Source organism: Coptis chinensis, chromosome 5 (genome assembly GCF_015680905.1).
Source record: "Coptis chinensis isolate HL-2020 chromosome 5, ASM1568090v1, whole genome shotgun sequence".
NCBI lineage: Eukaryota > Viridiplantae > Streptophyta > Magnoliopsida > Ranunculales > Ranunculaceae > Coptis > Coptis chinensis.
In genome coordinates, this window is record NC_141460.1 from 14,454,031 (window position 1) to 14,470,163 (window position 16,133).

Here is a 16,133-nt window from a genome sequence, read left to right on the forward strand (position 1 = left end):
TTTGACATCCTTTCCTTACTGTTTGATAAAATGCTTCATAGAAATTTATATTCACTAGTTTTTAATAGCATGGTTTGTAACAAAAGGTCAAAGTAACAACAGGGAGCTCTCTCTATCTATCTTTCCCTCTCTCTGAAATTAAACAAAGGTGAAGCCACTACAAGAAACAACACCTACTTTCTTCATCTATTTTATTTCCTTTTTATTATCACTATAAAATAGAATTTAATATTATATGATAGCCACTTCATCTTGTACAAAAGAGTGAAAATACATGATTTGGTTAGGGATAGAAGAACATAATAGGTTTGGATAAAGTAGATTTCATTAGCTTGGCTGATACATAGTCTGATGGTTGCATCTCTTACTTGATTTAATTGATTTTTATGTTTTCATACCCCTCATAATTTTATGTTTTCAATTTTGGAACGAACATTCTAGTTACTGATCAAAGCCTACATTTTATAGAGCTGATTTTTTAACACCACCTGCTTAAAGTAACCAAGAGGTGGTGTGCTTACAATGACTCATCAATCTCAATTTTGGAACAGGAAAAATAGAAAGGGGATATACGTACACCTTAGATAATTAGATTATGAAAGAGTGGAGAGAGGGATGCCCAACACATTTTTTTAAGAACTTGAAGTCTTTTTTTTCACCGGGGGATTATATATTTAGTCTTTGATCCTAGAGTATTGAATTAGCATGGTAAAGATTTATGAAACAAAAGGTTAGTATCTCCTAGGTGTAGGTCTAATAATCTGTTGAGCCCATTCTCTTAGGCGTAGGCTTCCCTTCTGGCCTAGTAGGAATTCTTCTTGCTACTCCATCAAGATGGTCGCTGCCACCGCCTTGCTTGATTCATGTAGGATGGGTTGGTTAAAGGCGAAGCGGGTTATAAAGAATCCATTCAATTAGATGCGGTTCATTGGCGTTGCCCTTTCCACTCCTTTTACCTCTTTAATCGACAAAGGCGGTTGAACTCAAAGTTCTTTGAACGAGCTCTTTTTGTCTCCGATTCCTTTCAGCCAAACTACCTTTCCCTCTGAAGGAATGGCGAACCGGGACTTCTTCATCATCCGGCGTACTTCCATCCGCTTCAGGAAGTGCAGTTGAAGTAGAGTCGGTAAGCCCAGTTGTTGATGAATTATACTTGTCCCCCGAATCAATGAAAGGGGCTAAGCGCCCGGTCACGAAGTCGAGTCTTCCCGGCGGTCGGAAGATGAGGCTGCGCCCTTTTCCTCTTTTTATTGACCGATCCGCTGGACAAGTGGCCGATAGATCCCGGGTCTATCTCAGTAGTCTCTGGTGGCCTCTCGAGAGTCTGAGAAAGCTGCCCTTCTTTCATTCCCCATCCTCGGGTAGGTCAATCTTACCTTACCCGCCATTTGTTGAATGAATTCCAGTTGCCCGCCTAGGAATCCGCTTTTTTCCGTTGGGCTTGGGGCGCTTAATGCTTCTCCCCACCGAAGCTCGCACCCGCTTTCGTTCCCACAGGACGATTGGCGTAGGGAAGGAAAGTGGACCAGTCGGTTCAGTGAAGACTTTTCCCCTCGAAAGGATAACCCCCATTCCATGCTCTAAGGCGATAGTCGAGTGGCTTTACGCTCCGCACCTCTTTAAATTCCTGTGTTGGTGGGTCCCTTAGCAGCTTTTCCAACTCCCTATCTTCGTTATCGTATCTCGAGAAAGAGACATGGCATGGAAGGGAGGATCGAGTTTGGTGAAGACTCATCCGAGTATGCCTCATATGTCTTTGGCAAAGTCGAAGTTCTTTTTCTTCTTCATCGTGGAAACCGCTTCAACCTCAAGGTTGGGAAAAATCCCTCTACCCCAACCGAATGAATGGCGGGATTTAATCTCTAAAGATAAGGTCTTCTTCCACGCTTATACCATTTCGGGCTTCCATTTCACCGCTCGGTTAGAGTACTATGACCCGACTCTGTTTATCTATCCCTTTCCGACTTCGGTGTTGGAGGATTGCTAACCCAACTCTTTGAATCTCGACTAAGCCTATTCCCCGAAAGTACCGCTTTGCTAACTACACGGCTAACGGAACTTGGTAACCGTTTCTGCTCTATCTCACCACCCCTATCCCTACGGGGTTTGATCTCTCACGATTGAAGCTTATCGATCCCGTTTGAAAAAGAACTTCGCCCTCGAGCAAAGACTCCACCTCCGCATCGAACAAAAAGACTCAAAATGCTAAACAAAAGCTTATTAGTCGGTAGTGGTCGTGGTACAGATCTGTTCTATCTCTCTCTTATCTCTTATCCCAAGTGAGCATTCGATCCTCCCTTTCAGATTCTCGTAAGTGATGGTCCGAGATCACCCATGCTGTATTTCTATCCCTCTCATTAACGAGCCCACAAGGGGAGGCGAAGACCGCCGACAAGAATAGACTTCATGGGCTACGAGGCGCCGCCATTACCTGCCCATACTTTCCGACCGGGGACACTAGTAGGAGTCCGAAAGGATGGCGTTTAAAAAGACGATACTAGTGCCGATACCCATGGGAAGAGTCGACATAAGGTAAAAGACAGGTGTCCTTATCTAGAACGACAATAAGGACTGCGAAGTATACCATGGCTCCATACGGCAAACTACAAGCTGGCCTAGCCGAAAAGACAACAAGACTTTCTTCTTTCAAATGAAAAGAAAGAGATTTCAATCTCTTCGCCGGGCTCCCAAGTTGAAGATCGGGGAAGAATTCGATGTCAGCCCTTCTTTCTCTCCGTCCAACTATTCCTTCATTTCATAGGGGTTCACTCCGCACCAAGATCGGACCCGTCCTTGGGTTCTATTTCGCTTTCGCGTGCAATAAAAATTCGACGTACTATCGAAGTTGCTAAACTCCGAAATTTTGGATCACTCATTCGGAAGAGGTCATTTCAAGACCTGCTTGGAAAGTAATTCCTTAAGTAAACATCTTTTGTCAATCGAGGATAAAAGCATGTCAAAAAGCCGCCTTTTAAGCACGACCGAAGATTTCTAAGTGAACCCAATGTTATGCTTAACACATCCAATTCGAGATTGAGATACTTTCGCCAATGTAAGACTTCTCGGAGCAGCCTCTTTAATAGATGAATAGCACGCGGACCTACCTTCGTGAGTCTCCCTACACGAGGTCTGAAACTAGCAATACAGACTTAGGATTTTCCCCTTTCTATGGTGGAGGAGTTTCATCCACTTCATCCACAGCCCACCAACAGAAATAAAGGAAAATGGGTAGCACCATTCCTATTTGAGTCAAGTTACATCTTATATAGCTATCAACCCGAGTTCCCCTCTGAGACGGGATCCTATGTAACTACACCCTTAGCTAAAACTATCTCTATGGTCCATGGAAACTGGTCTCCATGTGCTTCGAGACGCACAAAAAGCTAAAACTATATGGAGGGAGTCAACTCCATTTCACTTTCACCCAACAACCCCGGAGGGTATCCTCACTTGGCTCAAAACCAACCGTCTCAATCAGACAAAAGACACCAATCAAATCCCATGGAACACATTGTTCACCTTCACATGCCGGCACCTTTGGCTTCAAAGGAATAACCACATTTATAAAAGAAAAAAAAAACTCCCCGATACCAAACGCGTGCGTCCCCCAATCGTACTAGATTACTATATACGCAAAGATTATAGGACAATTGTGGGAAATGAGCCCCAAGCCACATATAAAAACATAACTTCCCGCACCAACCGGTTAAAAATATAGTGAAATCCATAAAGGCGGTCAATGCAAACCAACGAAATCGCCCCGATTTAGAAAGACAATTCAGCATTGAGGTGGAGACATTTGTTCACAACCTTAGTCAACAATTGACGAAAGAAAAAGAAGATGACTAAGGAGTTAGATTGAAAAGCAAAGCGGGCGCTAAGCGCCTTAAAAGGTGTAGCGGGTCCTCCGCTGTTTGCTGGGCGGCATCTCAAGTCGCTCTTAATTTGATTTTTGCATCTTTCTTTCTCCCATGCTTCTGAAAAATACTATTTCTTAATTTGATTTTTGCATCTTTCTTTCTCAAGTCGCTCAAGTCGCTCTTAATACTATTTTGACTTGCTTCTGAAAAATATTTTTACTGACGAGTTTTAGCGTTGGCAAAAGTTGTAATCGTTATTAGTTGAACAAAAATATAGTTTTAGCAACGTATTCAACGTTGTAAATTGATTTTTATATTTTAGCTACGTTTAGGAGCGTTGGTGATTGTATTTTAGTACCGACGTTATTTGAAATCGTTGCTAGTAATGGGGTTTCAACTACACAATAATACACGTCACTAATTCACTTGATATTAGGGACAAAATTATCGTCGGAAAATATCAAATTAGTTTGGTGAACAAAATTTTTTAGTTACGGCGCTCTATTTTTCGCTAAAGCCCGCTTTATTTTTTTAGCTATTGCCGCCCATTAAGAAAATAAGGAAATTAAAATGGAAACCTAAGTTTCACCAAAATAGAAAACTAGAAAAGAAAAAAAAAAAAAAAAAAAAAAACTCTTTTCTCTCCTTCTCCCACACCTCCATCTTTCTCTCTACTGAATCACCCTTTTCTCACAGCCCGCTCAATCAAATCAATACACCAACACCGGCGAAAGGTGAGGCGATGTCTATCTTAACAAGCTGAACCCATATGTTTTTTTTATTTGTAACCTGATAAAGATTGCGTTTGTAGGTTCTCATACGGAGATAGGAGCTCTCAGCCTTACACTAACAAAAGGTGCAAATTATTGAAATTAAGGTACCCCCCCTCTCTCTCTCTCCCTATATGAATTCCATTAAGTCTATGTTCATTCAGGTGTGATTGACGACAAATTCTGTGGAATTAAAAAGAGATTGACAGGATTGAGTTTTGAATTTTATTTTTCATTTGTACTAGTCCGATTAAAACAAAAATATACTGTAGTCATCCCCATAAATCATATAGTTTTACAAACCAGAATTGGAAAGAATGCGGGAGTCTCCAAATTTCTATACTAAATAGAAATGTTTAGCATGTTAATCTATGTTTACATAATAAGGTAAATGGAAACTGAATGAATCTTTCCGATTAAGGCATGAACCATTTAACCATGCCTTTGGCTTCTGGTGACAATGGGATGACTTGCACAGAGAAGAAACACATGATGGATGAAGTGCTATTGTGTAGTTACAATGATTTTTTTTTTTCTTTTCAAAAGTGGGTAATTATTAGTTTGGACTTACTTTAGCGATTGTTATAGAATGATGTTGCCTATAACAACTATACTAAGCCTGCAGAATGGTGATTTTTTTGTATCACCTATACTAAGAAACTTGGACTCAGTAGGAAGTTTTGACATACTCCAGGGGAATAATTTTGACGCCACATTCGACCAAATTTGCTTAGCTGAAATGAAACTATTACTATTACTAGTAGTAGTAGGGGGAGTGATGTCATACCAATATAATTGATTGTTACCATGCTCTCCTTTTACACCTAAGCAAAGTGTTGTTGTCTCCTCTTCTTTTTCCCTCCTCCAGATACTAAGCCAACGCTTTTGCTCTTGATTGCAATATCGGTTCGTCCTTAAGTCCTTAACATTAGCCCTTAAGTTTGGAAGTGTATATAATAATAAAAAAAAGAAATGGTCAAGGATATACAACCATCTTTTGTCTTTGCTATATAATATATACAATTATGCATAGTACAAGTGCTGTTGTATTAGAATAATTCTTTTCAGGATAATAAGAACAATGAATTTTGCTATATAGAAACAAATTGTTTCATCTCATTATCTTGATTTTTATCTCTCAAGTAACTCAAGGCTTTTAATTCTCTCTGATTTCTTTAACTAAGCCTAGAAATGGAAATTTGCAAGGTTCTCTGTTCCTTGATCATCATCTTATTTTGACCTTTGTCTTGCCTAAGAAATCCAAATAGTCACGCCTTCAGATTCAGCTTTGGTAGCCTATATAGTTGCTTGTATTTGTTTGGAGAACCTTTTACTCTCTCACATTCCTTGTGACTTGAAAAAATTTGAATTGTGTTCGCATACTATAAATACAAATAAAATTACCTTTTCTCCACCTCTGTCTTGATTAATTGTTTTTTTTTTAAAAGCTAACCTCTTTTAAGGTTCTTTCTTTACCCTTTTTGCTTCTTTAACTTCGTTTATAGTAAGCTTTTGTGCTTGTCTTTGTGTTCAATTCCCATATTGTTCATTTTTAAAACTTGTTATTGCTAGGAAGTAAAGCAATGTAAAAGTCTCAGATGCTTTGATTCCGTTGGTTTTAAATATAATTTTTTCTATATGCATGTTTAACTATTGTCATCTATTTTCAATTTATCTAGAAAAAAATTTATCTAAAGGTATGTGATATTGACATTTTCTATATATCGAGTGGCTATATTGATCCCCAAAGTCTACAGGTTGCATATAAATTATTGATGTATTTAGATTATGCTAGTATAATCTATTTCTTTTTAGGAAAATGTTAATTCTATATGAGAGTGTCTTTCTCTCTTTGATTTTGTATGAAATTGTATTACCTGCTTTTATCTTCACACATTTCATCTTTTTCGTGTTCATATGGGTAGTGTGTCCCTTTCTTTTGGTGTCCGCTTTGCTAAAATAATTCATGACCTACTTAGTTCAAACTTCTCACATTAACTTTCATAATGTATTGCTTTCTTATTTTTTTCTCTTAAATTTTTGCAAGTCTTATTTTTGCTTTCACCTTTTATTGCTTTCTTGATTGTTCTTAAATATTTTTACAAAGTTTTGTTTAGTTTGTCTTGCTCAATGATTACTAGTGAAAGGAGTATGTTCTATGTTTGTGACATAATTTATATGTTGAAAGATAAATTATTTCTTGCAGTTTTGATTTTTGCATGCATGATTATATACTAGGATTCATTTTTAATTACTGGGTATGATAAGTTAATTAAGTTAGATATATATGCTTAATGGATTTGTGAGTCTCTTTAGTTAATCTGAATTGTCAAGACGCTTACATAACTTAACAAGATTATATTGACCCATTTTCTTCTTGTAGGCACCTATGAGTTAGTTTAAGAATAGTCCTGATTAGTGACGAAGTTATTGCAAGTTTATCCGAGGTCCGATAGCATCCTAGTATTTGTTATTCTTAAATGAGTTTAGTAATGGAGTTTGAATCCAAAGCCTTGAAGTACATGTCGTGAGCAGCCTCATTTTTGCTTTCTATATATTTGGCATGTAGTGAGAGGGAAATAGCTTGTTTTAGTCCCACACCATGCTTTTAGAACCTTGTAACATACTAGAAAATCAATAGGTGAGAAATACCAACAAACACGACCTTTACGTTTAATTTAGAATGTGATATGTTAAATAGGCTCACACATTTAAATCCTCGAGTCATAAGGAGACAATATGGTTAATGTGGAAAATGTTGTGAAATGCATGGTGTTTGTTGTTTATTTATTATTTTTAGTTAAATGATCATTTTGTCTAATGAATTTTTAATAGGAACAAATATGGATAAGAGTTGGTTGAATATGCCACATAGGCCTATTCAATATGCCCAAGGTATTAGGGATTTTATTGCTCTTGCTAGCAATCATTTAGACGGTGCAGGTAGGGCCCGTTGTCCATGCAAGAAGTGCAATAATAGGATGTACCGACACTTCCAAGAAGTAAAAGATCATTTGTATGATAATGGTTTTGACAAAGATTATACTTCTTGGATATACCACGGAGAACCTTTAGGCGTGGCAAGATGATGGCGACGATGATGATACTGATTTAGGTGGTGAAGGTGTATGCTATGATGGTTTGGATGACATGCTTGAAGATGTGAGACAATCAACACACAGAGACAATCAGGTGTCAGACATCCAACATGGGGAAGCTAGCAGTAGTTACATACCCGATGCAACTGACGGGGGTGCATTTGCTGGCCATCATAATACGAGTGATGGAAATACAATGTCATTTGATAGACTCTTAAACGAAGCACGTCAACCTCTCTATCCGGGGTGTGAGAAATATAGTACGTTGGATTTTCTCATGAAGATGTTCCATTTGAAGATAATTAATCGTTGGAGCAACAAATCTTTTGACATGGTCCTTGCGTTGGTTAAGTCGGACTACCTGCGGTGAGAGGCTCCCAAAATCTCACTATGAAGCTAAGCAATTACTGCGGGATCTCGGGCCTAGGTTATATCTCAATACATGCATGCCAATATGATTGTATGCTCTTCCGGGGGGATGAGAGAACAAGGATCTTGAAAATTGCCCTGTTTGCAATGCATCGAGGTATAAAATTAATGAAGGTAAGACTAAAAAAGTACCCGTGAAAGTATTACGGTATTTTCCACTTAAGCCAAGACTTCAGCGGTTATTTATGTCGAGGATGACCGCTGAGGACATGAGATGGCACAAGGAGAAGCGAGTTGGGGAGGAGAATATACTTCGACATCCTGCTGATTCTGAAGCTTGGAAAGAGTTTGACAAGGAACATCAGTGGTTTTCTAGTGATCCCCGCAATGTCCGTCTTGGCCTAGCAAGTGACGGGTTCAACCCTTTTTCCTCGACATGAGCAAGATCTATAGCATGTGGCCGCATTTGCTTATGCCGTATAATATGCCCCTTGAAATGTATGAAGGAGCCGTTCATTTTCATGTCTCTCCTTATCCCCTGGGCCTAAAGCTCCCGGAAATGACATTGATGTGTATTTACAGCCATTAATAGAGGAACCGAAAAGAGCTGTGGGTACATGGTGTGGATACATATCATGATGTAAAATCTAAACAAACATTTCGGTTGCATCGCTGCATTACTATGGACTATAAATGACTTTCCTGCATTTGCTAATTTATCCGGTTGGTCTACAAAAGGCAAACTAGCATGTCCAACTTGCAACAAGGATACATGTTCTATGTACTTGAAAAATGGCAGGAAGTTATGTTATATGAACCATTGTAGGTTTTGCAGCCACGACATCCTTTGACAAAGCGTGCTAGGCAGTTATTCATGGAAAACAATTGGAGCAGGTTGCCTCCTAACAAGTTAACCGGGAAGATGTGTTAAAGCAGTTAGAACATGTTGAGGAACAAGGGTATGGAAAGCATCCAGAATACAAGAAGAGGAAGCGTACTGAGACTGAGTTGAACTGGACAAAGCATAGCATATTTTTTCGATTACCCTATTGGCGCATTCTTTAAATTACCCCCACAACATTGATGTTATGCACACAGAGAAAAATATTTGTGAAAGTGTTTTAGGGACATTGTTGAACCTAGATGGGAAGACAAAAGATTCAACAAAAGCTCGGTTGGATTTGGCCAAATTGGGTATTAGACAAGAGTTGCATCGAATTCCAAGGGGTAATAAATTTGTTGTACCCCCCCCGCATGTTATACATTGTCTCTTGCTGAAAAGAAGGATTTTTGGCGAAGTGGTTGAAAACGGTGAAGTTTCCGGATGGTTATGCATCAAACATTTCTCGATGTGTAAATGTTGACCGCAAAGTACATGGACTGAAGAGTCATGATTGTCATGTACTTTTACAACGAGTTCTCCCAGTTGCACTTCGTGGTTTTTTGGCTAGTGACGTATCTTCTGCTCTAATTGAACTAGGATTCTTCTTTAGAGAGCTTTGCTGCAAAACGTTAAAAGTAGAATTACTCGAGAAATTGGAAAAGAACATTGCAGTGATACTTTGTAAGCTCGAATTGATTTTTCCACCAGCATTCTTTGATGTCATGGTCCACTTGGCAGTCCACTTGCCTCATGAGGCAATAGTTGGTGGACCTGTACAATACCGGTGGATGTATCCTATTGAGAGGTGATGTTCATAAACTATATTCTACTCATTTTTGTGCTAAAATACTATCATACTTTGATACCTCATCTAACTTTACTTATATAACACTTTATCGCAGATTTCTCAAAACTCTCAAACAATATGTTCGTAATAGGGCACACCCAGAAGGTTCCATTGCAGAAGCGTACATTGACTCTGAATGTCTCACTTTTTGTTCAATGTATCTCCAAGGAATTGAAACGCGGTTCAACCGTGAAGATCGTAACTCACGACGGTGGTCAAGTCAAGAAACAAACCAAGGGGTTACATGTTTTCTCACATAATGTTAGACCATTGGGAGCTCCAATTATATAACAATGAGTTCAAAGGATTTCAACAAGGCTCGATATTATGTGTTAAACAATTCAGAAAAATATCATCATATTTAGAGTAAGTGTCTTTTCCGATTAGATGTGTCGTGTGTAGATTGTGTTAAATCAATCACGAAAGATAATAATACTCATTTTGCAGTGAGCATATGGTTGAGCTACAAAAGCACACTCTCGATTTGGAAAAAGGCAGAAACAACATTTTGCTTGAATGGTTCCGGCTCGCGTAAGTGTTAAATTAAGTTGACATGTAGTGAGGTTCACTCGATTACAAAAGATCTTAAATTATTATTAATTTTTTTTCCTATTTGATAGATGGAACAACTGTACTATGAGAAATCTCCCAAGGCAACCGATGATTTATATTCACTATCATGCAGTCCCGATCATCGTGTGACTCGATATAGTGGTTGCATTATCAATGGAATTAGGTTTCATACCAAGGATCGTGAGAAAACTTTACGGACTCAAAATAGTGGTGTGGTTGTTAAAGGGGATGACCAATCAAATGATATCGACTTTTATGGTGTCCTGGCGGATGTTATAGAGTTAGAATATATATTTGGGAAACGAGTTTGGCTTTTCAAGTGTGATTGGTGGGATGTTAGTAACAAAAAAACAGGAATCCATGTAGATAGATATTTCATTAGTGTTAATGTGTCTAGGAAGTGGTATAAAGATGATCCATTTGTGTTGGCCGCACAAACAAGTCAAGTATTCTATGTGGCAGACACCAAATTGCGTGGTGATTGGCAAGTTGCACAGAAGATAGTTCATAGGAACACGTTTGATGTTCTAGAGAAAGAGGAAGAAATCGAGTACATCGAATCTTTGAGACTTATCAACAAGAGGAGCAACTCATAGTTGATGAAATTCTAAGTGATGAAGTTACGCTTGTACAAATGAATAGAGATGATGTGAACCTAGATGAGGCTGAAGAGGTTAATGCAAATGAGGTCTTTAACAATATTGTGGACGCTAACCAGACTGACGATACAATTATGATCAATGACTATGACATTGAAGAAGATGATACATTGATAGAATATTGTACTGAAGAGGAGATTCTTTCGAGTGATAATGATACTGATATTGATTAATCATAATCAATGTAAAAGCTTGTTATTTTTCTTCTATAAAAATATATATTTCTCAAATACTTATAAATGTATATCACACATTCATACTTGTAGGCTTCGTTTTTATTGCCTTTTGATATTGTACTCTTCTTACTCTTCTTTTATTGTCTTTTGTTTAAAAGTATTGTACTCTCTAGCGTCCACTTTGTGTTTTAAGTGTTAGTTGTCGAGTTCTTAACTATGTGTTAATGGCCACATTTGATGGTTCATAACCTGCCTTCTCTTTTGTTATGGTATCTCTACATTTTTGTGTTTCGTGTTAGTTGTCATTTTTTTGTCCTTCAATGGACTAGTCCGTTAAAGCTATAATGGTTCTAACATTATGTGTTGTCTTACTACGTTGATGTTTTTACTAGTAGCAACACCTCATAGTGTGCACATGTGGCAATACATGATATATTGTGTTTTTCTTACTATATATAAGCTCGTGAGCTGCGCGTTTTATTTGGTCATATTTGATCCTCATAGTGTGGCATTCATGTTTTATTTGGTCATATCTGATCCCCGATAAAAGCTCGATTCATATAACTCTAATAAATGAATTGTGGAATATGGTCCACCACTTCACATCTGAATTGTTGTATCTTGGTAAGTTCCCTTTTTGCCATTGTTCTAAGATTTTTAGTGCAACCGTGTTTACATTTTTTTTTAGAATTTTGGATAATAAACTTGAGATGAAAGTCTCACGCTACGCTTTTAACAAATGATTTACTCCTAAAAATAATGTGCGCATAAGATACGGGATGATATCTTTAAAATGTTAACAATATAACTCATTCTCAATGGGGATTTGTCGATAATGCATATCAAGAGTGGCATCTCTATATTTTGTTTCAAGTAGTGACTTTAATAGGTGTCGTGAGTTATTGCTCAAGGGATAGATGTGATCCGGGTTTGGGGAACATAACACCGCATGCCAACGCAAAGATTTATACTACTCTTATAAGCATATATTTCAAGATGGGTAAGGACGAAAAAGCTTTGGGTTTGTTTCACAAAAATGAAAGAGAAGCATTGCACCCTAACCGTGTTCACATACACAGAGTTGATAAGGGGCTTGGGACGGCAGGAAGGATTGAAGAGGCATATGGTATGTTTCTCAAGATGCGAGAAGATGGGTGTAGACCAGATGTGGTGCTAATGAACAACATAATCAACGCCTTTGGCAGGGCGGTCGTTTGGGGATGCTATGAAGGTGTTTGAGGACATGAGATCCTTCCGGTGCTCACCTAATGTCGTGACATACAACACTATGATTAAAGCTTTATTTGAGTCTAAGGCTCCAAAGATCCGGGCGTAGCATCATGGCTTGAGAAGATGAAAGAGAATGGAATCACGCCTAGTGATTTTACATATTCAATTCTTATTGATGGGTTTTGCAAGACAAATAGAGTAGAAAAGGCTTTGTTCTTGCTTGAGGAAATGGATGAGAAGGGGTTTCCTCCTTGTCCATCCGCCTATTGCCTCTTATTGATGCTCTTGGGAAAGCAAAACGATACGGCCGCAAAATGAGTTGTTTCGGGAATTAAAAGAGAACCGCGGGCTCTTCAAGCTCTCGGGTATATCTTTGTAATGATCAAACACTTTGGAAAATGTGGGCCTTTGGGTGATGCTATAGATCTTTTAATGAAATGAGGAAACTTGGATGCAGAAATTCCCCGATGTGTATGCTTACAATTCCCTTTATATGTCCGGAATGGTTAGAGGTGGCATGATAGATGAAGCCCATTCTTTGCTTCAAACAATGGAAGAAGAGGGTTCGTTCCGGATATAAACTCACACAATATCATTTTGTATGGGTTGGCAAGGTCGGCGGTCCCAATCGAAAGCAATGGAGATGTTTATGAAGATGAAAAATGCAAACATTAAACCGGACTCGTATCCTACAACACGCCTAAGGGTCGCCTTAGTCATCTTGGCATGTTTGAGGAGGCCGTGAGGTTGATGAAAGAGATGAGTTCAAACAGATTTGATTATGATCTTATTACTTACTCATCGATTTTAGAGGCTGTTGGAAAGATTGACGACATACGCAACGATTCAGTTCCATAAGGATGACCTGGTATGATACTATGATGATTATGATCTTAATGCTCCTTTGCCTACCTTTGTGTGGTTAATGAATGTTAAGTTGCTTTTCAAATCTCTTGAATGGAACTTTGAGGATGACACTGTTTTTGTCCAAATTGAACATGCAAAACAGAGATGTTAAGGAGCTACACATTAACAGACGGACCTCGCAGTGTCTGGGTCCCTGGAATGCAGAGTCTCTTCCTCGGCATGCAGTGTCTGGGTCCCTGGAATCAAAGTAGCTTCTTGGGGTCGTAGCTAGTATGAGTCTGACAGTCCTTACTTCGGGTTGCTTCCATGGATTTACAGCCAGTAAGAAAGACCTCTCTCTCCCAGCCAATTTATTTGCTTTTTTTTTTTATGTAAATGTCGGATCGTCCTATCACGTAAGGTGGTGACATCTTCAAGTCCTTGGCTGGAATGCCCAACAATTATCTGTTGACATGGGCGAGAGAGTGACTACAAGCCTGCTCAGACTGTCTAGTGAGGGGGCCTTGCCTTCCCTTTTGTTCTTTCTTTATCGTTACCACAGTAGGTTAGGTTATGTCTTTATCGATTTTGTTTGATCGATGCGATGAAGGACAGGCTTCTCGGATCTGACTCGGCTTCAGACCTGGTGATTTCTTGCTTTAATTTGCTTAGAGCTCCGGAACCTACTCCTTTGCTTTCTTGAATACCTGAATTGAACCACTCGCTATCATGAGCTTAGTTGAGTCCCTTGCGTCGGGTTTGGTTGTTCGCCGATTCGCAATTCGTCATGAGCTATAAAGCCTTTTGAACCTAATTCAGGACATAAAGTCTTATCGATAGTTACTGGTGACAGGCCCCGAAGGCAAAAAAAGGTCCACCCTTATCCTAGTAGCCGCGATCATCTCTTCACTAATTGCGCCTTCTTATCGATAGTTCTTCCCGGCTTAGTCCATCCATCGATCTTTTCACGCACCTTGTGAAAGATTATGGGGAAGCTTTGGGGCTGCCTCCTCTTCGTTTTGGTTGGCGATTGGCCATAGGGGAGTAGAGATCAACCGATCATCACCCTTGTATCCGTCTTTTCGGGTAAACCGCTCAACCACCAAGATAGGGAATGAAAGTCCTTTTCTTAGCCATGGATCTCGCTATCGGACTTGCTCTTCCGTTGGTGGGGTGAAAAGTCGTTCATCGACGTGTTTCGGCATTTGAGTCCCGCTTTGTTCTTCCTTGTACTTCGACACTTTCTCAGATATTTTTGGTATGAATCTTCTTATATACGAGAGTCTTCCCAAATAGCTCTTCTTATTATTATTCTCCTTTTTCCTTTATAAGACCTTGTATGTCCTAATGTAAGTATTTGGAGGTTGTATCGTGCTAACATGTGCGGTATTACTTACACATGTAAAGGTTAAGATGTGACTTGAAGTTTTCATTACTCACAAAGACATTGTAGGTTGCTAGTTACTTCGTAAACCCTCAAGGGTTCATGTTGATTATCCTTTCTATAGAGATTCATTAATATTTGATATTAACTTTGAATCATGAATATGATCTGATTATAGGTGTGATTTACTCTTTGCTTGAAGTAAATATTAAAACAGTTCAAACTTTCGAACCTTTTCTTCTATTGCCTTTTGATATTGTACTCTTCTTATTCTTCTTTTATTGCCTTTTGTTTAAAAGTATTACTATTTAATTTGCTTTGGTGTAGCTATGGCACCTGGTCGTCCACTGCGTACTCGTGTTACATCACAGTCTCAGGCCACTCAGCCCGCGCAAGATGGTTCTAGTGTTGGTATAATTCTTTCTTAATTTTGTACTATTCTTCTTCATACTAATCTTTTACGGTTCTGCTAGTGTTGGTACAATACTTACTAACAAATATCTTGTCTTCTAAATAATTATGAAAGCCAAAAAAACGGAGCCTAGAAAGAAGACCCAAAACCTAATTCTTAAGAACCACTTAGCACGAGGGGGGAAAACCGAGGATAGAGATTGCTATTGGGAAAGATAGGCCTGTATGCAATTGGAGCCAACAAATGATCACCGAGCTTGGCGTCATTGCTAGGTTTAGAATACCGCCTTTGCCCATTACCGAAAAGACGGATCGATGATCAAAGGAAAAGTCTTCACAAGCTTGTTTTGGTAATTGATGTTTGTTTATTAATTGTTTCTTTTACTAAACTCTTTAAAGCATCGTGCTGAAAATTACGCCTTTATGATATCTTTGTCTGTATTTTATTTTATTTGTTTTTTTAGGAAAAGTTTGACATGGACATCCATCTACCACATGTCGAAACTATCGCTAATAATTATATTAGGGATCGTTTTAGGAGATCATAGGTGTGCCCTTCACAAGTACTACGTGAGCATTCCAAATAATGTGAACAAACGCCAACACCCATTTGATGGTGTATCACAAGAGTCTTGGGAGAGATGGTGCGATCCGTGGGAAACAGATAAGTTCAAGGTAAGTGAGTTTACTCCTCTTTTAAAAGAAGAGGTTATGGCGGCCAAATTCAATGTGGGAAGTGGTAGTGCTAAAGGGTTGGTTGTTGTACTTATACACATTATAATAGTTCTTTTTATGATGCATTGCTTATTTGTTTTAACCCAGGATGTTAGTATGCATAACCAATACAGCCGCTCATGCCTTGTCGTCAACCATTGTCTTTGGTTCAAAATCTTTTGTCTTGGATCCGTCTTTGACATGGTACACTTAATTGATTAATTTTAGATATTATAAAGAGTTTTCTTTTAGTACTAACTTTGGAATTTTGTCTGTCTTTTAAAATGACACAGCCGGTTGATCCCGAGACTCA

General features: G+C 38.7%; 2 pseudogenes; both read left to right on the top strand.

Annotated features, from left to right (window-relative positions):
* Nucleotides 1–8,351: 8,351 nt before the first annotated feature.
* Nucleotides 8,352–10,996, top strand: LOC147496817 (uncharacterized; annotated as a pseudogene).
* A 38-nt stretch (nucleotides 10,997–11,034) lies between these two features.
* Nucleotides 11,035–13,883, top strand: LOC147496818 (uncharacterized; annotated as a pseudogene).
* The last annotated feature ends 2,250 nt before the right edge of the window (nucleotides 13,884–16,133 follow it).